The 16,300-nt window shown below is 41.4% G+C and overlaps 1 long non-coding RNA gene across 1 annotated transcript; it reads left to right on the top strand.

Annotated features, from left to right (window-relative positions):
- Positions 1-7,987: 7,987 nt before the first annotated feature.
- Positions 7,988-13,101, top strand: LOC148912937 (uncharacterized). Its single transcript, XR_016119214.1, has 3 exons — positions 7,988-8,149; positions 8,831-8,939; positions 12,103-13,101. It is a non-coding gene; the product is annotated as an uncharacterized LOC148912937 (long non-coding RNA).
- Positions 13,102-16,300: the final 3,199 nt, after the last annotated feature.

Raw genomic sequence — 16,300 nt, 5'->3', positions numbered from 1 at the left:
GGGCTGCTTCCCTTTCCTCTTCGGGACGGGTTTGATCCTCGACTACTTCCTGCTGCCGCTCTATTTGCCCCTCCAGGTCTTCGATAGCCTGATCTCTTTGCCGGATTTGTTCTTCCTTAGTGTTGATTTCGGCAACCAACTGCCGCCGTTCCTCTAAAGAGCCGGCTATGGTGATATGCAAGTTTTTAGCTTCTTCCTTGCTCATGTCCAGGTCTCGTAGGGCAAGTTGGAAGGCTTTTTGAGCTTGGTCTCTATTGCGTAGGGCATTGTCTCTTTCTTCTCTTATTCGTAGTATTACCTGATTTTTGTTGTCAAGTTCTCTCTTTTGAGCATCGAGAAGTAGTCGGTTTTGTCTCATGTATTCTGCTTCCCTTTCTTCCAACGTTTCTTGTAGCCCCTCAGCGCGCCTTTCTAACGCAGCCTTTTCGTTTAACGCCTCCAGCCGGTCTAATAGGCTTCTAGTGGCACGCTGGAAGCCTTTTAATCTTGAGACGTCACCCCTAACTTCACCATCTTCATCAAAAAGGGGTTGCGGTTTCGTCCAGCGGTTTTTGTCAGGATATCTCAGGTCCGGGACGCTTATGAGGACTCTGCCGCCACGCTCGGTAAGCCTTACTTCGTCTGAGTCAAAGTTGGAATACGTATCTTTTAGCCGCTGCATGGCCGAGTTTACGGTGCCTAAGTCCTCTAGCTCTATGTGCTCGCGCGTAAGTACGTACTCGCGCGCTCGGGGATGTCTTAGGGCATTCGTAATTCTATTTCTTAGGGAATCGTCGGGGGCGGGAAGCAGCGGTTCTTCGTCGCCGTCGTTAATGTCTTCCTTACCTTCATCAGTGGTGGGATCGAAATCAGTTCCTTCTTCTTCCATTATATATGTTAAGCTCAAAGTTAAACCCCAACGTATTACCTAAGCAGGTTGGCGGGCTGAAAGCGGAACGCACCTTTCGCCGGGTCACATTCACGCCCAGCAGCGCAAAGCCGGGAGAAACGTTGTACGTAGGCGTACCCCGTCTAACGGATAACCTAGTATTGGTTCCTGGCACGTTAGCGCTAAGGTTTGACCTAACGGTGCAGCCAGATACCGCAGACGCGCGTCATGTCGTTAATAACGCAGGCAGGAACCTCGTCTCTAAGATGAGAATCAAGTTCGCCGGGGAATCCCTTTTGGACTTGAACAGGTACGATCTGTACACCACGTACAAAGACTTATGGTTGACGGCCTTCGACCGCGCGCAAAGGATAGAGCAGGGAATAGCAAGCGTAGCCATACGTAAGGTAAGAAGCGCAGCCTCTGGCGCCTCGGGAGAAGACGAAATAAAGGCGGCCTACGGTACTAAATATGTTATCCCGTTGGACTTCGAAGTTATCACGAACCACGGTGCATACTACCCAAGGCAGCTAAGTGAACTGCAGTTCGAAGTGACCCTAGCAGATACTACGAACATCCTGCAGGGAAAAGACGTAAGTTCAGCAGCCGTCCACCCATACTCCGTTACTAACTTGGAGCTGCAGTACGAAACGGTGTACAGCCAAGAGCTGGCTCGTAGCGCTGGCATGGAATACAGTACAGGGAAGGCTTTTCTTTACGATCACGTAGTAATGTACAAGACGTTCAGCTTTACGAACAACGTCGAAGAGGTTATCAACCAAAGCATTAACCTTCCCAGGCGCAGCCTTACAGGGTTAATGTTGCTGTTCGCAAAGACATACACCGCAGGATTGCGTGACTCTGAGGTATTCTGTAATCCTAACATTACCGACGTAGGTGTTAGTATTAACGGAGTGCCTAACAAGGTCTACTCCCAAGGGATAAAGCCCGCGGATATGTACCGGGAAGTCGCGCGCAAGTTTGGTGACCAAATTGCCCCAAAGGAGTTCTTCACGGATAAGTATGCGTTATGGATTGACATGCGCACTACCAACGATGAATCTATGCACGGTCAGGGTTTACGTCTAGTGAATACGCAGGATGGGATAACATTGGAAATTAAACGCACCAAACATGCCAGCGATTCGACTAAGATAAACGCGTACATCTTCGTGGTGTCTGACGCGCAGCTAAGCGTAGAAATGAATCAGCTAAAGAGCGTTGCCTACTAAAGTATAATGGACATTTCCAATCCCCATGTAGACAAGCGGGAAACAACAGTCGTTACCATACCGCACATTTCCCTGCTAACGGCGCCGGTGACCCAAAGTAAAACCATAGCGGTAAGTCAACCCACAACGGATTTTGACTTTTGTCACGCCAAGGCAACCTTGTTAAGAGGAGACCAGCCTATGCGGCGCTTCTACCCATTTGAACAAGGTCGCAAGTCGGTCTGGTGCGTTAATGGCATCAAGGACTGCATTAGGCTGCTCTTTACTAAAAACGCAGTTGAAATAGAAGTGTTGGGCGGACTGCGAATCGACCAGATTACCTTGATGAGATTTACATGAAATATTCCTTAGGTATACGATGCTTCGCGTCTTTCGAAACAACGACACCGAACTGCAATGCATAGTGCAAGGCGACAAACTGTACTTTAAAGCAAAGGAAGTGGCTACCGCGTTGAATTATGAGAACACCAAGAAGGCTATTAGAGACCACGTTTCTGAGAAGTACCAGAAAAGATGGGTTGACATGCAAGGGGCCCCAAACCGTTCCCCTTCTACTATTCACCCACATTCCGTGTTTATCTCCGAGCCCGGCTTGTATCAATTGATATTTAGCTCCAGGCTGCCAAAAGCCGTGGAGTTTCGGGATTGGGTCTTTGAGGAAGTCGTACCCGCGCTAAGAAAGGACGGTCGATATGCAATAGAAAAGCGCTTTGACGGCCCAAACAAGTTGGTATTTAAGATCGAAAATGAGTTTGACCTGCATAAAAAGGTGGTGGATTACATTCGCAGGTTTTACCCCCAGATGCCCATAGCCCCTGGCCTAGGTGAACTGCAGGATTCGGACGGCAAACGTATAAAGTGCTGGCAGAAAGGATATCAACGCGGTCAACCCGACCTTCTTATCTTGAATGCGCACACCCATTACCGTGGATTCTGCATAGAGCTGAAGACCCCTAAAGGCAATGGGGTATTATTTGAGGATCAGCGACTACTCTTACAGAGGTATGAAGAAAACGGTTATAAGGTGCTTATAAGCAGCGACTACGACGAAATCTGCAGAGCCATCACGGAGTATGCAGAACGCCTACGAATTCCCTGCAGGTGGTGCTGTAAGGCCTTCAAAACCTCGGAGACTCTGGGAACGCATCTAAGGATATTCCATAGAATATATGGACAAGGATAAATTTAACGAGTTAAAGTTCATACAAACGCACTGGAGGGATTTGGTGGTGGGGGAGATTTACGAGATAAAGAATTACGTGGTCTTTGAAGACATCGACCGCCTGCGCTTGGTTTTAAAGAATAAAAAAAGAACGTACATCCTTTGGGCGCCCGATAGGATAAGGTACGCCATTGAAGGGCAGGACGTTACCCATGTTATGAGTCATGGTAAAAAGGATGGTAGGTGGGTATTTGATGTAGTCAAGTATGAGCCTGAGAGTCCTCTGCACTCATAATGTCTAATAGGGTTCGCTGCGCCTTTGGGTCAGCCGAGCACCGATGATCGAGAAATGCACTGCCGCAATGAAGGCAGGTGTATTTTTTACGCACCACAACGAGGGGCGACCTCTTTTCGACGATGCAATCTGCAGGGGGTTCGCACGTAATGCAGTCCATATATTGAAAGGGCGATTAGGAATCCTCCTAAGAAGGCGGCTGCGTAGGCTAGCATATAAAGACGGTCTGCAGGATCCATTTCAAAGACGGCCTTATTATTATTTATTATTTATTAAGGGCCTGCAGGATCCATTTCAAAGACGGCCTTATTATTATTTATTATTTATTGTTAGAAAATGATTAAATAAAGAGAGATTTTTTGAAACTCTGCGCAAACCAACCTAATAATAATAAATAAGAATAAGAATCCTTTTCTTGGGAATCTGCAGGATCTTAATAAATAATAAATAATGAATAAGAACCCCTTTGGGGGATCTGCGGGAATCCTAATAAATAAGGATCCTTCTTAGCGTGATTCCTTAACCTTTTGGTTATTGGCGCTCCAGTCGTCGAATCGATCCACGTACTCTTTGAAGGTAATCGGTTCAGCCTGCACATACAAACACTGCCAGATATGTTGATCACTTCTGTTACAACCGCAGCGGGGGCAGTCCGCCTCCCAATAATCCCTATCCTCCCAGCGCACGCCTTCGACGCGGTCGAACATGGCAAAGCTCATGTCTATCTCCCTTTTTCTGCGTGTCAGCCGCGTTATGGTCTCCTTTGGACAGCAGCGTGCTGCGATATCACCGTGGTACTCACACGCTACGCCATCCAATTCGTACCGCGCCGAGCAGCGGAAACGATGCCACTCGTCGTCTTTGTCTTCGTCGCAGCGCTCACAGATGTTCTTTAGACACACCCTGTTATCCACGTGGTACTTCAACATCTGCTTGCTGCTGAATGACCGACCACAGTGTTCGCAGCGCCTTTCCCGCGACTTTTGACAAACCTTCTTTTTGACGTGGTATTTTAACATTTGCTTAGAGCTAAATTCTTTGTTGCAGTGCACGCACTCCATATATAATAAGGATTTAATAAGCCCTAAATGGGATACCGCATGAAGTCCTTCACGGACTCCTTAGCCCAGGCCGCCATAGTTATCAGCGCGCCAAACCTTTCCGCGCGCTTCAGACCGCACATTTCCTCATATAGCTCCTTTACGCGTTCATTCAGCCGGTCTATCTCCTCCCTTTGCATTTCGACCGTCCTCTCCAGGTCTGACTTCTCTTTAACGATGTTAACCATTGCTTTGACTGCTTTCACTGGCTCCATATATATCAGGGAACAAGTTCCCTTCGAAAGAAGGGACATAATGGATCCGAACCATATTCCTTGTAACGCTCTGATAGTAGGACCCACCGGCTGCGGAAAGACCCAGTTCGTGGTAGAGCAGCTATTAGGACCCTTTAGATACCGCTTCGACTACATAGTGCTATTATGCCCCACCTACGTGAATAACCGCACCTGGACGGGCATAGGAGTGAAAGCTGACGACTTCTTCGTAGATATTTTGGACCCTAACGAGTTATCTGGGCATCTTAAGTTTTGGCACAAACAATTCCCTAAAGATACGCGAACCCTCCTCATACTGGATGACATTGCCTGCGGGGACGACGTAAAAAGACGCACCTCCGAATTAGTGAAGCTCGCCTTTAGCGGCAGACACGACAATATTAGCGTTTGGTTGCTCTCGCAGCAGCTTACCAGCGTCTCTAAGCCCTTCAGGGAAAACATAGGTTCACTTGTCGTATTTTATACTCCGAGCAAGTCTGATCTGGAAACCATCTTAAGCGACTACGGCGGTGAAATAAGTAAGGAACAGTTGCATGAATACATGCGGCATTTAAAAACGCACCAACATTCCAAGATGATCTTCTCTTTGAGGTTTCCCTACACGGTTGGAATCTATGATTCCTAATGTATATGGAGATTGAGCAGCTCTTAGATGAAGTCCCCACACAGTTAGACGAAAATAACCTCAAGGAACAACTCAACATCCTTGTGTCTTCGGGGAAGTGCAAAGAAATGATAGGCAAGGAACTTACCCATGAGCAAGTTAACAAGTTGTCAGAAGAGGAAGTTAAGAAGTTCCATAAGAGGTACGAGGCCGCCCTTGCAAGTAAGACCACGGACGCCGTAGCAGACTCCGCTATCCGACTTGCAACTAAATTGCTTGGACTTGCGCTGCCTATAGACGACGTGGAGCAACTGCGGAAGGACATAAGCGAGGACTACGTTATTGCTCAAGAACTTAAGATAACCTGTGGGTGGTTGTCCTTGAAGTGCGGCAAGTTAATGGCAGTCGCCTCTGCGGCACTTCACGTAGCTCAGCATGTCGACTTGAAGGAACTTACGACATCTTGGAAGGACTTCAAGAAGGACAGAGAAGTCGAAAAGGTGTTTAAGGCAGCACTTGCTGAGGTACCTGATCAAGTCGCCTCAAGTACTTAGTCAAGTCGTCCTCAGGAATTACCCAGGTGGCCTCAAGTACTTAGTCAAGTCGTCCCTAAGTACTTATCAAGTCCTTCTCAAGTACTTACCCAGGTTACCTTAAGTTACTTATCAAGTCCTTCAAGTCCTTAGATATAAATGAGTGAACCAGAGTCGAAGGTAGAGCAGCCCCAAGAGGAGCAGAAGATTACCAAGGCTAAATCTCCAGGCAGAGTCGCTGCCGGTAAGAAGCTCGCGGAGATGAACAGGAAGAACAAAGCCAAAAAAGAAGAAAAGGCGGAGGAAAAAGGAGAGGAATCCTTTATTAATCCTGGGTACGTCATTGGCGCGTTAGGAGTCATCATAGCAGCAGGTAGCCTTTACTTACAATGGCGGGCTACGAAGCGAAAGGTAGAATTAGAACCCGTGCATGTGACGCAGGAGCCTAGAAGCAAAATACCCGTGATGGAGTAATAACCTTCTCGCTTTGTAATATAATGTCGACCGCGTTATTGAAAACTGTTGAAGAGGCAGCTATCATTACTTCCATCGTTGCGGGTATTGGTTGGGTAGGTAAGAAAGTGCTCAAAGAAGACTTTACTGAAGACCCAAGCAAGAGCTTCGCTAATTTTGCTAAGATGACCGCTGCCGTGGGTGGGGCTATCATGGTAAAGGATTACCTACGGAAGGAAAAGTACATTCCTCAGTAAGCGTAGCTTACTTCTAGAAGGGGACTTGTCCCCTGTAATATAAATGGCTAGTTTAATCGCAGGTGGAATTATTGCAGCTTTAGCATTCACTGGAGCTAATTATGGTGGTCAGTATTTGGATAGATTAGTTAGAGGTGACAAAAGCGGAGAATTAACCGCCGAAAGGAAGAGACACGACTTAGCGCTGGAGAAATATCAGCGAGACGTGGCAGCTTGGAATGAAAAAAGACAAGCTTACAGGGATTGGTTGGATAAGAACTACCAAGACAAGATGCAGGCGGATAAGAACTTCGAAATCACAGACTACGCCTTTAAGCTTTATGCGCAAGCACACCCCGCGGCATCGACGGGGTTGAGAAAGCCTCAGTTTAAGAATTACTATCAGCCTTCTAAGAAACAAAAAGACAATGAGTTGGTCTTCGTAGGAATCGCAGGGCTGGCGGGAGGCGCGGCTTTGGCGTATTTAGTCTAAGCTGCGCTTAGCCTCTAGTGGCGCCTTTGGCGCCTAGAATATAATGATCGTCTTTTTGGAAAGCGATAAGAATAACTTTACCACTTATTTGAATCCCCCCATCAAAGCCCATAAGGTTCGGCTGGTTAGTTGTTCTTTGTACAATTCTTGGTATAATTTAGTCAATGCCTTGGTCACCGTTCTTAAGGCGCCTAACAAATATCAAGGTGAAATGCTACCCGATGGACATTACACGCCAATCACCCTTGCTAAGGAGCTCGCCAAGCGCGGTTATACTCTCACCACGGGATTGCCGCACGAAATGACCCTCAAACATAATATGCCAAACTATTCAGTAACTTTTGAAAAGTTTGACCCATTGGGATCTTTATTATGTGCCTCGGGCAAGACAATTACCGACACAGCCATACCCGTGAAATGGAAAGTCGCATCCTCTTACGAAGTCTATTGCGACTTGGTCCATAGTTACAACAATGGAGAAAAGTCTTCTCTTATGTCCAAGTTTATTATTATATATATTATATATATTATTATATATTTATTATATACAAACACTTTTTCATACTTAAACACACTTACACACACTTATACACACTTACACACACTTACACATACACTTACACACACTTACACACACTTACATACACTTACACACACTTACACACACTTACACACACTTACACACACTTAAACACACTTACACACTCTTACACACACTTACTCACACTTACACACGCTCTCAGGTATATTAAGGCCGGGGTCAAATCCGGAAAAATACCCCCAACGAAGTTAAAAATGAAATCGAGGCAACTAATTTGCATATTTATTTTGGGAGAAAAAACATGGCGGCCGGGTTCACGAAAAAGCTTCGAATTCTTGCTAGGTATTGGTGATTTCTCGTATTTGTAAACGATATTCAATGGGAACATTTAATAAGGTGAGTAGTACAAGGTCATCTCATTCTAACAATTCATAATTTGTCTCACTTTTAATCAATTTTATAAACATTTTTCATTAATAACTTGTCAGAAACGTCACAGTAAATAGGCTATTTTATGAATCCATGTACACCTACAGCTTTTACCAAACTTAAGATATGTTTATAAAAGCTTATATACATAATTTTAGCTCAAACGGAAAATATATAGGTTTTTGTGCAACATTAACTCGATTACATACAAAGAGGAACAATTTTACGATAATTTTATACGATATAAAGTTATTTGAACTGAAGCTATTTTTTACAACCTTAAGACCTAAGACTTACTATTTTTTCAACAATTAATTTCTACAAAAGCTCACAAATCCTTAACTTTCAAAGTCTTATCTTCCATTATTTTAGCAAAGCGTCTGCATATTTAATTTTCTTCAACAAAGTAGATGCAATGGGATTTTTCTTCATTTGGTCCATGGAAACCATTGAAAAGTCATTGTTTAGATAGTGATTTGTTTCCCAGTCTTTTAGTTCTTTCTTCAGTTTGGTTCGCTCAGCTAAAACTCGTGACTGGATTGTGGCTAGTTTAGAGTTAAATGATATTAATAGGTCTTTGTTTCGTGGAGACTGTTTTAATTTATATCTAGCAGAATCAAACTCTATTAACTCATTTGTATTTCCCAGGACAAACCCTACTGTATTGCCAAGACGAGTTTTTATGATGGTCTTCTGAAGGAGTGTTTGACAACCTTGAACAGGTTCCTGAGTGGCTTCTTGGAGAACATCGGAAGAGGTAAATAAGCAGGAGCTGGCAACAGACACCTGTCCAGTTGATTCAGGAACATCTAGATTGCTTGCATGTGTTTTTAGCATGCAATCCTCACCTGACTCAGCGACAAGTGTGATGTTTAAAACTTGCTCTTCCTCTTTATTATCCAAACTGTCATCCATTTCTTTTTCTTGTTGCCTTGGATTTGGAGGGTCATCAATTCTGTTGTGGACAGAGGGGTCATTAGGCTGGACAACATCCTGTCTGAACTTATCAGTTGTCAGTTGTTGCACCTTTCCTTCGGCATCAGGCAAGTAAAGATGATGAAGTGGCAGCTTAATGTTGTTCCTTGGCTCAAGACATTCATTCCAGCAGCAAGATAGATAAAACTCTTCTTTTTTGAAGTCACTGGATCTGAAGTGGTGTAGAACTGGTCCCTGCTCTCTTTCTCCAGGTTCTCCTTCAGCATCAAAGAATATCACACTGTTGTTACTTGTATCTCTTGTCCACCACACTCCTTCACCAGGCAAAAGAAAATCGCTGATCCTTTCTAGATGAGCTTGATACCATTTGGAGTACTTCTTGCCTTTGAGAATATAGCTTGGGATTATGGTGTTAGGAAACTTGGGCAGGGTTGATGAAATCTTGGATATCTTACCAGATTGTATGACAAGTGGAATTGAGTCATCAAAATTGCCAATCTTCTCTTCAGCTTGTAATCTTAAAAAGATATTGCCAATGATGTGACCAGGCCTGTTGCAAGATGTTGTCTGAGTAATGCTCTTAATGGTACTGAACATTCTTTCCTCGTCTTCTGCATTGGATGAAGGACCTGATATCAGACGAAGTTGGATAGGTGCATGAGAGACAAGATTGTGAAGATATTTTCCATACAATTTTCTGGCATTTAGGGCAATAGGAGAGGATCCAAACATAGTGTCACACATAACAAAGTGTAAAAAGCTGCAGTTGTGGTAGCGTAGGATAAGTCTGGGGCACCTCTTGCTGTCATTAGAGTATAGGATTGCTTGCATTTCTACTAATGTGTCTAAAAGAGATTGAACAGATTCTGATACATGTCCTCTAAGCAGTTGAGCAAAAATTATCAAGGCAGCCCGATGATCGGTGGCTCTTTTAACTTCCTTGTCCCCAAGAGTAAGATCTAATAATTCTTGAAACCTTACTTTTTGCTCTTTGGTGAGATGGCATGGGAGTTCTTCTATTATATTTGATATGTGATTAGCAATATCGTGCATTGGTTCACATGCTAGTGCTTCATATGAAGAAAGATTTATTTTCTCCAGTTGTGCAGATGGGGATAAGAAAAGAAGAGCAGGTACTCTCTGTACACCTTTCAGCTCACTAATAAGATCCTTTTTATACTTTGACTTCAGATCGTCATCTTTGTACAGAAGGCTTCTTCCTCTCAGTTCTCTCTTAAGATCCTCCTTTTTCAGCTTTTCAAATGGTTTTGGACTCTGGTTCAGGGAGCCATTTTTCCCTTCTGGGCCCTTTAAAACAATTTTTTGTCTGTCTAGGAATGACACATATTTGCACCTAAAGAAATGTTCAGGATCATCACTCTGTATGGCATGCATACCACATGAAGAACAGAAATAGTGGCCTCCTTTCTGTTGTCCAACCTCAAAAGCAACTGCTGGACCATCACCTTTAAAATATCTCATGGTGTCTGTAATTGTAATTCCAGGACTCAATTCCACTTTGTTGGAAAGGTCTTGTAAGCATTCACACCTTGTCTCACAATAAGCTAGTTGCTCAACATCAGTACTCTTGCATCTCCCAACTATATATATCTCTGGCCTTTCAACCTCTGCTTGTACATCAATTTTCAACCCGCTTGACTCAAGTACTTCAGCTGGAGTTAAGAACAGAGCAGGATCATAAACGGTTGATACCATGAAGACTATGTGACCATGGTTTGCTACAGTTGAGTGGTCATGCCAAACGAGTATATTTCTTGATCTTTCAATGCCTTCAACTTTTTTCTCAATTTTGTTAAGCCTTCTTCATCATTAAATTCCCCTAACTCTTTGAGCCTGTTTACTACCTGTAGCCTTGGCATCTCGTCATAATAGATATCTTCATGCTGCCTCATGTACATTCTGTGCTTTTCAACCATTCTTTTTCTAATTTCTTCAAGAGGCTGTTTTCTTCCTTCAACCACAAACTCAGTTTTAATTCTCTCTCCATCTTTACTTATTAGCAACTTTTCATACTTTCTTGGAACAACGAGCTCACCAACTGTGTATTCTCCTTTCTGGATTTTTAATTTCAGTGTGTCATTTAGTTGTTTATTTGTCTGTGGAATGGGTATAGAGATTTCACCTGTAATCAAAAAACACCAAGAATTAGATTAATGAGTATCTTTAAATTGAAACCATAGGTAACAGGTATTTTTAAGTTTTTCTAAGAGTCCTCTCTGAATTAATAATACTAAAATTTCATTATTAATTAAATTTTAGTTACTTTTTCGTAATACAAAAAATAATTAATCAATTGCATGCTTGTAAAATATACCTCCAGTTCCACGTAGTTTTTTTCGTCTTATCCTTCCACCATCAACATGCCCAACTTTCTTGAACCTATGGATATTTTTTTCACCCTTACTAATTAGGAATTCTTGAGCAATTTGTCCCCCATTCTTGGCAATCTGTCCAGACTTGTCAGTTATTTTATGTTTTTTAGCAAGGCTGGTCCAGTTCACTATTTGAACCATCCTCATATGCCTCAACTTCTTTCCTTAGACCCTCCTTGTCCCATGTCATTTTCTCAAAATTTCCTGCATGACGTTTTCTGCTCCTTTGCTGCTTCTCCTTGACTGTTCGTTCTTTAGCTGATCTCTTATTCTCAAATCCAGCACTAACCCTTTCTCTTTGCCTGGCAGCAAATGGCTGTCTGGATCCAAGGCATCTAAAAGCCATAACAGTTTATTAGGTGTATACATTACTGATGACTGTTACAAGGATTTTGAAATATAATATATAATTTAGAGTATGGATATGTGTGACTGTAATTATCTATGTACATGTACTGTCGGTGTTAGCTCATTAATTAATTACCTCTCTACAGATGTTTTCATCCACTCTGCTTCAATGTTTTCTTTGTTTTTCCTTAAGATATCTCTATCTATGGCCTTTTTTTCATTTCTGCTTTGCTTTATTTGCAGATTGGTTTCTGGAACTTGGGCTAAAGCTTCACCAAATGAGAGACCACAAATGCTTTCGAATGTTGCATTGATTCTAGTATACAATTCTTTAGCAGAGTCTTTGGCCTTAGTTTTGCTTGGGTTCTTTAAAACCTGTTTAACCATGGAATTCGTGACTGAGAATGGATTTGTCTTTGCTTTACTCTTTAAAAGTGGTGACTTGACGGGGAAATAAGCCTGTGTCTTAGCAAAGCTGTGGTGGCATTCTTTGCAATGAAAAAGTGTGTGTTCTCTTTTTTTCGAATCAGAAAAGCTGGCCCATATTTCTGGTTTAAAAGTATCAAAACATTGCTTCTTCTCAAAGGACTTTCTACTGCATTTTCTCCATTTGGCTACGTAAATATCCAGGTTTTTAACCTTTTTTGCAAATTCACCAAAAGAAATTTCGAAGCTTTCATTCGATGTGAACATATCTTGGAAGAGTCGAAATCTTTCCTCGAGCACTCGGGCCCCAAACTTGGTAGTGCTTTCATTTCTTTCTCTTTCCAAGCGTTTTGCGGTTTTTCCAGCATTAACAGCTCCAATTTTAGCAAAGCCACAGGTTTTAGGGTCCAGGAATGTACGATACATAGTATTAAACTTTATAAATTTACAGAGAAATCGAGACTGTTTTTACGAGACGTTTTTGTTACGAAGAGGTACCTATTTTGCGCCAAAAGTTTTAATTTAAGCGCCAAGAATGATACATAGTATTAAACTTTATAAATTTACAGAGAAATCGAGACTGTTTTTACGAGACGTTTTTGTTACGAAGAGGTACCTATTTTGCGCCAAAAGTTTTAATTTAAGCGCCAAGAATGCTGAAATATGATCTTATTATTGAGCAAGAAATAGATGAGATTATAATTGTAAAAGCCAAAAGAAGAACGAATCCTCGAGTGTGTACCTTCCCCTGTTTTCTTCCTCAAATAATAGTTCATTACGTAGAATATACTTAATATTATATTAATATTATATGGATATCTTTGTTATCTCTTGCATAGCTTACGTTGGTTAGAAAGGCTTTTTTTACGAATTACGAGTCCATTCAGACAAAGAAATAGTTGAACCTTTTATTTTTACTACTTCGTCCGCCATCTTTGTTATTTACTATGAATTCATTATGCACTGCCTTCTGATTGGTTGAATAGAGCAAAGTTTATAAAATATCCGCTGTACTTTATATTTCCACCGCGGGCGTTAATGATTGTCTTGCTTTGGACTAAAAGACTCCATGCAGGGACGATACCGGCCTTGAAGAGCAAGTAATTCATGGGGAATGTTTTATTTTATTTACTTATTGTGTTTTACAAGGGTAATACTTTAGTGTTCCAACTTGAAAATGAAGAACTTTTCAGGAGAACTGTATCAAAATGGACATGCTAGCTGAAGAATGTATGTGTATTTGCTTTTTAGCGTCCTTAATATTAAAATATCCATCATCTCATGGCAATCAAGTTGGATTCAATATAGAAAAGACAATGTTGCAATATTAAGACTAAAACCAAGCTAATAATAACATTCAAAACAACTCTTCCCCTTCGTTAACGTTAATTTTCCGTTTGGCGCCAGTTTTAATTTATTTTAAATCTCATTGATGAAAAAAAATAGTACGATCGTTATATGACTGTAATCTAGAATAACCATAGAAACACCTGGTAAAGTTTGGTGTAGCAAAATAGAGTTTTCAATTTTCTACGAATTTTTATTGTATTTTTTGGTGATTTTGCGTCTCTGACCTCTGTGACCCAGGCCTTAATATACTCGAGCTTACACTCACTTACAGACACTTACACACACTTACACACACTTACAGATACTTACACACACTTACACACACTTACAAACACTTACACACACACATATAGCAACACACCTACACATATAGCAACACACATTTACTCTACCACTTACACACATTTACATTCTTTTTAGACACACTTACACACTTTTCGACACACTTAAACACCCTTACACACACCTACACACACTTATACACACTTACGCACATTTATACACACTTACACACACTTACACATACACTTACACACACTTACACACACTTACACAAACTTACACACACTTTCACAAACTTACACACACTTTCACAAACTTACACACCATTACACACACACACACACACTCTTACACACATTTACACACACTCACACTTACACACACTTACACTCACTTACAGACACTTACACACACTTACACACACTTACAGATACTTACACTTACACACACTTATAAACACTTACACATATAGCAACACACCTACACATATAGCAACACACGTATACACACATTTACTCTACCACTTACACACATTTACATTCTTTTTAGACACACTTACACACTTTTCGACACACTTAAACACCCTTACACACACCTACACACACTTATACACACTTACACACACTTACACACACTTACACACTTACACACACTTACAAACACTTACACACATTTACACACACTTACACACACTTACACACACATTTACTCTACCACTTACACACATTTACACACACTTACACACACTTACAAACACTTACACACAGACACACTTACACACACTTACACACACCTACACACACTTATACACACTTACACACACTTACACACACTTACACACATTTACACACACTTACACACACCTACACACACTTACACACACTTACAAACACTTACACACATTTACACACACTTACACACACATTTACTCTACCACTTACACACATTTACACACACTTACACACAATTACACACACTTACACACACTTACACACACACACACTCTCTTACACACACTTACACACACTTACACTCACTTACACACACTTACACACACTTACAGATACTTACACACACTTACACACACTTATAAACACTTACACACACTTACACATATAGCAACACACCTACACATATAGCAACACACGTACACACACATTTACTCTACCACTTACACACATTTACATTCTTTTTAGACACTTTTCGACACACTTAAACACCCTTACACACACCTACACACACTTATACACACTTACACACACTTACACACACTTACACATAATTACACACACTTACACACACTTACAAACACTTACACACATTTACACATTTACACACACTTACACACACTTACACACACATTTACTCTACCACTTACACACATTTACACACACTTACACACACTTACATAACCTTACACACCCCTAGAAACATATACACACACATACATACATATTTGCATACACTTACACACACTTAAACACACTTACACACACTTACACACACTACGCACACTTACACACACTTACAAACACTTACACACACTTACACACTCTTACACACACTTACACACTCTTACACACACTTACACACAGACACACTCACACTTACACACACTTACACACACTTACACACATTTACACACACTTACACACACTTACACATATAGCAACATACTTACACACACTTACACATACACACACTTACACACACTTACACACACTTACACACACTTACACTTACACACACTTACACACACTTACACACACTTACACACACTTACACTTACACACACTTACAAACACTTACACCCACTTACACATATAGCAACACACCTACACATATAGCAACACACGTACACACATTTACTCTACCACTTACACACATTTACATTCTTTTTAGACACACACACTTTTCGACACACTTAAACACCCTTACACACACCTACACACACTTATACACACTTACACACACTTACAAACACTTACACACACTTACACACACTTACACACTTACAAACATTTACAACAACTTACACACACTTACACACATTTACACACACTTACACACACATTTACTCTACCGCTTACACACATTTACACACACTTACACACACTTATACACTTTTACACACACTTACACACACCTACACACACTTATACACACACTTACGCACCATTATACACACTTACAGACACTTAAATACACTTACAAACTTACTTACACACACTTACTAGAGTTTACGCACACTTATACCCACTTACACACACTTACAGACACTTACAAAAACTTACACACACATACACACACTTACACATACACTTACACACACTTACACACACTTACACACACTTACACACACTTACACACACTTACAAACACT

Source organism: Actinia tenebrosa, unplaced genomic scaffold, assembly GCF_029948245.1.
Source record: "Actinia tenebrosa isolate PJP-AT-01 unplaced genomic scaffold, QUT_ActTen_1.0 PGA_scaffold10__47_contigs__length_13832649, whole genome shotgun sequence".
Lineage (NCBI taxonomy): Eukaryota > Metazoa > Cnidaria > Anthozoa > Actiniaria > Actiniidae > Actinia > Actinia tenebrosa.
Note: the sequence above shows the minus strand (reverse complement) of the source record. Positions and strands in the feature narration are given on the sequence as shown.